The sequence below is a fragment of the Carlito syrichta genome, unplaced genomic scaffold, assembly GCF_000164805.1.
Source record: "Carlito syrichta isolate Samal-C Ts95f unplaced genomic scaffold, Tarsius_syrichta-2.0.1 Scaffold314108, whole genome shotgun sequence".
Classification (NCBI taxonomy): Eukaryota; Metazoa; Chordata; class Mammalia; order Primates; family Tarsiidae; genus Carlito; species Carlito syrichta.
Window position 1 is genome coordinate 68,309 of NW_007258204.1, and position 9,536 is coordinate 77,844.

Consider the following 9,536-nt stretch of genomic DNA (forward strand, 5'->3'; position numbering starts at 1 on the left):
GAAGGATCGCCTGAGCCCAGCAAGTCGATCCTGGGGTGGCCACGAGTGTGCCACAGCACTCCAGCCTGGGTGACGGAGTGAGACTCTGACTTAAAAAAAACAAAAAAACTGCACTCTTAACATTTATACTGTACTCCATCTCAAGTAAGTACATTCTCCTGCAAATTACTAGAAAGAGAAGACCTGGGAATCAACTGGTTGCATCAGCTGAAGTAATTGTCTTTCTACGTTTATATGTTGATATCATAGCCATATATATATCTTCACACACAATGAAAAACTTTTGATGGTTTCTAATCAATATCATCTCTGACAAAAATGGCTGTCTCATATAGGTATTGTACCAGTAAGTATAGACATTTCTCTGCTTGCAGACAAATATTAAAGTAGTATTCCATCTTACATCTTTACTTCTTAGTTCAGAAGAGATGTCACAGAAATACATAAAGTAAACATAGCATATTCTCAATTCAATAGAATGGTTAAGGTAAATAATCAAATTACATCTTCATGTTGTATAGATATCCCCAAAGAGACATTTGCACTGAGTTTTTAATGTTAAACACTTTCATCTATTATTTTTTCTTTTTTATGAAGGATAAAAGTGATATTGAGAGAGAGAGAGATTTATTATTTGTGAAACAGCTATACTTGTTTAATTGGTCTATTTTTTTAAAGCAGGTAATAGTAAACATTTACAACTTAGTGTATGGAAAAAACTAGTTAAAATGAGGATAAAATTGATAATATTTGTAAATCCTGGTATATCAATATTTTATGATAGTTAAAAGCAAAAGCCTGAGTTTAGCTAAAATTCAAATAAAACTTCACCTTTGCTTTTTGTATGACCTCTGGCAACTTATTTAATTATTCAAATCCTTAGTCATGATCCTGTAAAATGGGAAAAATAATAGTACCTACCTGATAACCTTGTGAAGATAAAATAAAATAAAATCTTTGCTGACTGCCAAGCAGTAACGTTAAGTAATGTTAATAATACTGCACTGATAAAGGTGATATCTTAAATTTAGTATTTATAATTAAGCTTGGTATTTGTAATGTGAACAATTGCCAGAATTTCTCACTTCTTTCTGTTCCCAAGATGTTCTTGTTGATTTTCAGTAGATGACTTGATGACTTCTTTTCATAAAAAGAATGAGATCTCAACAAGGCGTTTGGGATGTGGCCTCCTGGTCTCAGCAAGTTCCGCCATGTCCTGCTGCAGCCTTTGCCCTTATTTCTGTCCACATTCTGGTTTGAGTACATGTGAACATCCCCACATCCATCTTAAAATTAATTCCAGTCCCTCCAATACACCAAAATCTCAAAAGGCAAAAATACAAAAAATAATTGTACTCCAAAAAATAAATTCATAAAGGTTGGCAACATTATTCTCTCAGGCTTCAAACTTAGAAAACTTTGAAAAATCGTTGAACTATGGACTCCCCTTGGTCACGACACCCAATTTATCATTAAAAATGTGTTCTTTTCTAAATTAAATATTTTATTTTCTCATTTTCTCCTTACTAGCAGAAACTATTCACACACAGTTCAATATTAACTCAAACATTGGAATTGCAACAATGTGCCAGGCGTGGTGGCTCACTCCAGTAATCCCAGTGCTGGGAGGACGGTTTGAGTCCAGGAGTTTTGAGACAAGCTAGACAACATAGAAAGACTTGTCTACAAAAAATTATCCTGGCATGATGGCACTCACCTGCAATTCTGTCTACTCAGAAAACTGGGAGGCTGGGGTGGGAGGAACGAAAGGAGTGAAGAAGAAATAATCTCTTATTGCTTAGTTAACAAATATTAATGAAAGACCTGATATTTGGGTCAGTTGACTCTTTCTGCATAAGAGAACCATAAAGAAAAGTATAATGTAAAGATTAAGCTCTTGGCTTCAAGGAGTTTAAAATCTAGTTACAGAATCAAAAAACATAAATACAGTGTCATGATATAATATAATAGAAATCCTAAAAAAAGAACTGAACTAAGATTAAAAAAAAGAAACATTCACCATTATTACTGAGTGGAACTTTGTTTTAATTAAAATTCCAAGAATTTGGAGAAATTTTTATTTTGCCCTTTACATGTAAGTAGAAAGTGGGATTGGTATAATTGAAGATCAGGGTTCTTTCTTGAGAAGAAGGATAAATAAACAAGATTTTGGTAGGAAAAACATGGCTGCAAGCTGTTTTGCTATGAAAAATATCTTTACCTTTCTATGTTGGAGCAGACTAGAAAGCCGAAAAGCTCCTGGAAATTTTTAAACATGTAAATACAGTCTCATGAATTTGTTTTTATATTCCCTGATGAAATAAATTAGAGAAATGAAAGATCACACTGTCTAGTTCTTATAAACTAAAACTCCAGCATACATTAAAACCTGCTGATGGTGAACACAGTTCCCAAAAATATATTTGTGGGAGAGCTGGATTGCCTTTAGTAATTCAGAAATTGCAAAGTCAAACAAGCAAACAAAAACATAAACTGTACAATGTGTCTATAAACTGCTGCAGAATTATCATAAAATGAATGTGGTTGCCATATTTGTAGATTTCTAATATATGAAATTATTGAGACAGAGGTAATCCAATATCTGGATAAATTTTCCTGAAAATATGCTAACATTTTAAAAGGAATAAAATGACATGAAAAGACAGTGGTGTTCATAAGTCTTATCCGTGGAAATAAATATCATCATTGTCCTTTCTGTAGAGATCAGATTTAAGAGCCTGAATGTGTGTCTTAAGTTTACATACTTTTCCATTGTGACTCTTGCTCGTTATCTGGTACCACAGGTTATTTTAGATATATCTGGTCTAATTTAAACAAAATGTACTTAATTATCCCACAAATATTTTTAAGCTACAGGACTCTAAAAGTTCTTTTGCATTTTACCATCATCAAAAGGTATTTAAGTAGGTGGCAATTAATCATCAGTAAGATCTCAAGTTTCTGCAATATTACTCGTTATTTATTTGACTTTGTTTTTGTTCTAACTCCTCCATCCTTTGAAATGTAATCTTTAAATAACCCATTTAGACATCGCTGATATTAATATTTCTCCTAGGAAATATGATTTTCTGTGCAGGCAAATTGGATTTCCAATGATATTATTAATCTTTCTACAATTTCCCAGTCTTCTGGCTCTGATTTCTTTCTTTAATTTACTTGCATTTTTCTATGTCCTTGACATGCTAAAAAAGATAGAGTTTCTATTATAAATCGTGAACATTACAAAGCAAATGCAAATAGCAATTACCTATAACCTTGCAATCTTTGCATAGGCACACACACAAAGAAATCTAATACGATTTCTTAAATTTACTACAGAAAAGACATGAATTAAAAAGATCAGTTATCTGCACCCTCCACTTCACCCACACACAGGCACAAATTGCCGTGGCTGAATTTTCCCAAGGGTTTTTAATTTTCTGAGGAAAGAAGACAAGAGGAAAGTGGGGAGGAGATTGGGTTGGGTAAGTAAATTAGGTAGATAGATTAGATAGATGGATGATAGAGATAAATAGAAGATAGATAGATAGATAGATAGATAGATAGATAGATAGATAAGACAGATGATAGATAGATGGAGAGAGAGAGAGAGATGATAGATACAGGTATAAGATAGAGAAATGTAGAGTGAGAGAAATTTAGATAAATAACTAGGCAGATAAAATAAAAATGAATTACATTTATTTGTAACTTATTTTTCTATGTATCCACCCCATTGTCTTTTGTAGATGATGAGAGATATTTTTTGATAACAGTTTTCCCTTTCTTTTTAATTGTGACAATATGACTGATGGTGTTCTCATTTACAACACACCAGTGTTTAATGGATATTGATAAGAACCCTGACCTCAAATGTCACAGTAAATTGGAGAAGTAAAGCAGATAATGCAAAACCATTTTGTGTCTTTTGAGTTTTATGAAATTTGTACTGAGTTTAGAAATTAAGTAATTTTATAAAAATACATGAGTAACTTTTTGAAGTCTCAATATTGTTTTATTTTTAAAACATTTGTGCTGTATTTAATTGACTTTGTTTTCAAATGCGTTTTAACTCTTTCCAGATATTCTTTGCATAAGCAATATTAATAAGCTGAGCAGGTGAGCACTTTTAATATAAAGGAACACATACATGCACACGTTTTCATATAGTGAGAAAAATCAAAGTTGATTTTTAAAAAATCTATGAAATCTCATCCTTTGTATACCCATATGCCAGAAATGGTGCCCACATAATTCTATAGATGTGGATTAGTTCTATGTTATTAAAAAATTGTATTCGTGTTCAGTTAAGGTACATGGCTGCAATGTGCAATAGTGATGCTTGGGTTTCTGTTCAGCTACCATCCAGGTGGTAAGAATGACTGGTTTTTCAATTTCTATGTCCCTCTCTCTCTCTCTCCTTCCCCACTTTAGGAGTCCCCAGTGCCCATGTGTACTCAGTGGTCAACTCCACTTATAAATGGGAACATATAATATTCAGTTTTCTGTTTCTGTGTTAATTCACTAATAATGGCCTTCAGCTGCATTCATATTGCTGCAAAACACTTGATTTCATTCTTTTTTTATAACTGCATAGTATTCCATGATTTATATCTTTATCCAAATTTTTTTCTTTATCCAATCCAGTGCTGATGGGAACCTAGGTGATTCCACATTTTTGCTATTGTGAATAGTGCTGGGAGTTCCAGTAAGATGGCGATGGCATAGGTGGAACTGTGAGATTCTTCGAAAGTGAGTTCCCAAAAAGACTCTTGCTTTCCTTCCCCCAGCCTCCTGCCCACAGCCAGCCGCACAGGTCCGAGGCCCAGAGACCCTCAGTCCCATGCAAGGCCGGCTATTGCAACCCCCCGGCTGCTGCTGCTCCACCATAGGTGGCCCCGAACTCCAGTGGCATGGAGATCCCAGTTCCTGCCTCAGCTACAACATCTCACCTGGGGACCTTGGATACTGCCTTGTGGAGATCTGGGTTCCCTTGCTGGCTACACTGATCTGCCTGGCACCCAGCCACTGCCAGCTCCCTCCCTGACTGGGATCCCGGCCCAGCAGCCTGGTGCTTGATCCTCAGAGTTCCAGTTCCCCACCGTGGGTTCTGGGCACCCGCCCAGCCCTATTCCAAGCCACTGTCACCCAGGGAAGCTCTAGGCATCCACCCCTCAGAGATACTAGCTCCACTCCTGGCTGAAGTGCCCTGTGCAGGGCCCAAAGCTGTTGTCACCGCTCACCACCTGCCCTTCAGAGCTCTGGTCCCACTCTCGCTCTGGTCGAGGCACCCAGCATGGGACCCCACAGTTGTGTAAGGGAACAATGTATTTTAAGGAGGTGCTGACCAGACACTCTCAGCTCTCAGCTCCAGAAGAGGGAGTTCCCAGCTCCCTCCTCCACCCCAGGCCGCTGGTGGTACACCAGATCCAGCGCCCAGTTGTGCCGCTGATCCCCAGTGCTTGACATGCCACCACAGCCCATCATAGTGGATCGCCCACAGACCAGGACAAGCAGAGAGAAAGGGCGGGTGGAGAGAAAGGATCCTCAAAAGAGGAGCTGCCCACCTTGGCCATTTTCCAGGCAGAGATTTTCATTGCCCTGCCCACCCATGTGGAGCCTCCACCTTGGTTTCTAAGACTATCTGTTTGTGTTGGGCAAAAATGCATCAAAAGGCATGATTTTATTGGACTGTCTTTCTGTGATTACCAGTATGCTTTAGGGAATTTTGTTTGTGTGTCTGTTTTTCACTTGTCTCTGGCCTTGTGTCTCTTTTTCACCCATTAGTTGGTATGTATGTCTGTTTTCCCTCTCGCTCTTCTCTCTTTCTAACTTCCTCTTGACCCCCCTTCATCCATTATTTTGCTTTTTCATACCTCCTTTTGTTCCAGGGAGCAAACCTACACCCCACTGCATGGACTGATTGTAAGGCAGTGAGAAATAGGCTCTAGTGTGCCCATACACCTGTTGGTGGATACTGGGATCAGCAGATAGATTCTGAATCACAGCTTCCCCCTCAATTAAACCTCAGAACTGCAAAAGGTACAGCCCCCAGCCCACACTCCAGCCTCAAAAGTGAACAAAGTCAGAGGACTCTCATAAGGAAGAACAGGAGATTGAACAAAAGAAGTAAAAGTAACCCCACCTTCCTTGAAAAATGAAATTAAAGAAGGGGAGGGAGAGGGGGAGAGAGAGAGAAATCTACACAACTGAAGAAAACCAAAAGAAGAATATGGGTCTCTCCCAGACTCCTGGGAGGGCAGACACTGAGAAAACTGACTTCAGAATGCAAACAATGAAGAGCCCCCAGAATGATTGGTCTCAAACTATAAACCTAGATATCAAGAAATTAATGGAGAGAGTAAAAAGAATTGAAGAGAGACAAGAAGAAATTAGGAAGGAGTTGATAACTGAGATAACAGTAGTAAAGAATACTGTGAATAAAATAAATAAAAAACTGATAGGCATGGAAAGCAGAATTAGCCAAGCAGAAGAAAGGATCTCACAGCTTGAGGACTAAAATATAGAACTAACCCAAACTGCTAAAAACATAGAAAAGAAGCTTAAAAAGACAGAACAAAACCTTCAAGAAATGAACAATTACTTCAAGAGACCAAATTTAAGAGTAACTGGACTTTCTGAAGCAGAATGAGAAACAGAGGCCTCCTTGGAACAAACATTCCATGAGATTATTGAAGAAAGCTTCCCTCATCTCATCCGTGACACAAAAATTCAAACACAAGAGATTCAGAGAACCCCTGCAAGACAACAAATGAGAAGACTAACTCCCAGACACATAATAATTCACCTAAACAAAGTAGGTATAAAAGAAAAAAATCCTACAGGCAGCAAGAGAAAAAGGCCAGATCACCTACCATGGAAGACCAATTAGAATAGCAGCAGATTTATCTACAGAAACCCTGCAGGCTAGAAGAGCTTGGAGCCCCATCTACAAACCTCTAAAAGATAAACAATTTCAACCAAGAATAACCTACCCAGCCAAGCTAAGCTTCATCAGTGAGGGACAATTAAAATCTTTCCCAGATATCCAATCCCTAAGAACTTACACTGCCACTACACCACCTCGAAAGAAACACTTAAGAAAGTACTAAGCACAGAAGAAAAGGAAAAAAGAGCAATAACATTATTCACAAGAGTCCAGGAAAAAGAGTAAAACACACATGAACCAACCCCAAACCAAAAGAAAGACAACAAACAAAGAGGAACAACAACAACAACTCTATAAGAACCTTATGATAGGGACCAACTCTCACATTTCAATAATTAGCCTGAATATGAGTGAACAAAATGCACCACTGAAAAGACATATTGGCAAAATGGAATGGATAAAATATCACCAGTCAACAATATATTGCCTTCAAGAGACCCATCTCACTAGAAAGGACACTCACAGACTCAAAGTAAGATGATGAGAAACAAATTTTCAGGCAAATGGAACACAAAAGAAAGGAGGAGTCGCGATCTTAATTTCAGACAAAATACCATTTACGCTATCAAAAATTTAAAAAGATACAGAAGGCCACTACATAATGATAAAATGTTCACTCCATTAACAAGAAATATCTATCCTAAACATACATGCACCCAACATAGGAGTGCCAACATTCATAAAGAAGCTTCTAGGAAAACTCAAGAAAGATATTGACTCTAACACTATCATAGCTGGGGACTTTAATACCCCACTCACAACCCTAAACAGATCATCAGGACAAAAAATCAGCAATGAGATCCAGAACCTCAATGTGACTCTTGACCAAATGGACTTCATAGATACCTACAGAACACTCCACCCAATGACCACAGAATATATATGCTACTCATCACCACATGGAACATACTCTAAGATCGATCACATACTTGGTCATAAATCAAGGATAAACAAATTTCAAAAGATCAAAATTTTGTTATGCACCTTCTCTGACCACAGTGGAATAAAAATAAACATCAACACCAGCAAGCTTCCCCCCAAACCCACAAAGACATGTACACTAAACAGCATGATGCTAAACAACTCCTGGGTCAATGATGAAATCAAAACAGATTAAAAGATACCTAGAAACAAATTAAAATGAAGAAACATCTTACCAAAATCTCTGGGATGCCATGAAAGCTGTAGTAAGAGGGGAATTCATATCTCTACAAACGCACATGAAGTAAATGGAAGGATCACAAATTAACAGCCTGACAAGTCACCTTAGGAAGATGTAAAAACAAGACCACCAAAACCTTAACTTCAGCAGAATAATCCAGATCACCAAAATAAAAGCCCAAATCCAGAACATAGAAGACAAAAAGATAATACAAAAAATCAATGAAACAAAAAACTTGTTCTTTGAAAGGATAAACAAGATCGATGGTCCCCTAGCTAAACTGACCAAGAAAAAAAAGAGAAAAATCCCAAATAAATACAATCAGAAACACAAAAGATGAAGTCACATCTGACCCTGAAGAAATGCAAAAGATCATTAGAGACTACTATGTACACTTGTATGGAAACAAACTGGAAAAGCTTAAGAAAATGGAGGACTTTCTGACATCACACAACCTGCCTAGGTTAAAACAAGAAGAAATTGAGACCTTAAAAAGACCAATAACAATCAAGGAAATTGACTACGTAATAAGAAAACTACCTACAAAAAAAAAAAAGCCCTGGAACAGATGGTTTTCCAGCAGAATTCTATAAGACATTTAAGGAGGAGCTGATACCAATCCTATTGAAAGTATTCCAGGTGATTGAGAAAGATGGAACTCTCTTCAAATTATTTTATGAAGCTAAACTCACATTGATACCCAAGCCAGGTAAAGACCCAACAAAGAAAGAGAACTACAGGCCAATATCTTTGATGAACATAGAGGTCAAAATTCTCAACAAGATCCTAGCAAACCGGATTGAACAACACATCTCAAAATCATCCATCATGACCAAGTAGGCTTCATCCCTGGGACACAAGGCTGGTTCAACATTTGCAAGACAATAAATGTAATTAAATACATCAACAGACGTCAGAACCAAAACCACATGATCATATCATTAGATGCAGAAAAAGCTTTTGATAAAATCCAGGACCCCTACTTGATAAAAACCCTCGAACATCTAGGCATACATGGAACATACCTCAAAATAGTAAAAGCCATCTACGAGAAACCCATAGCTAGCATACTGCTAAACAGACAAAAATTGGAATCATTTCCCCTAAAAACTGGAACAAGACAAGGATACCCACTCTCTCCTCTCCTGTTCAATATAGTATTGGAAGTCCTGGCTAGAGCAATCAGAAAAGAGAAGGCAATCAGGGGTATTCAATAGGAAAAGAGGAAGTCAAGTTACCCCTCTTTGCAGATGACATGATTGTGTACCTTGAAAACCCAAGAGAATCGGTCAAAAGCCTTCTCGCACTGATAAAGGACTTTGGCAGAGTCACAGGGTATAAAATAAATGTGCAAAAGACAATCGTATTTCTTTACACCAATAATAAACAAACAGAAACCCAAATAAAAAGCACAATCTCATTCAC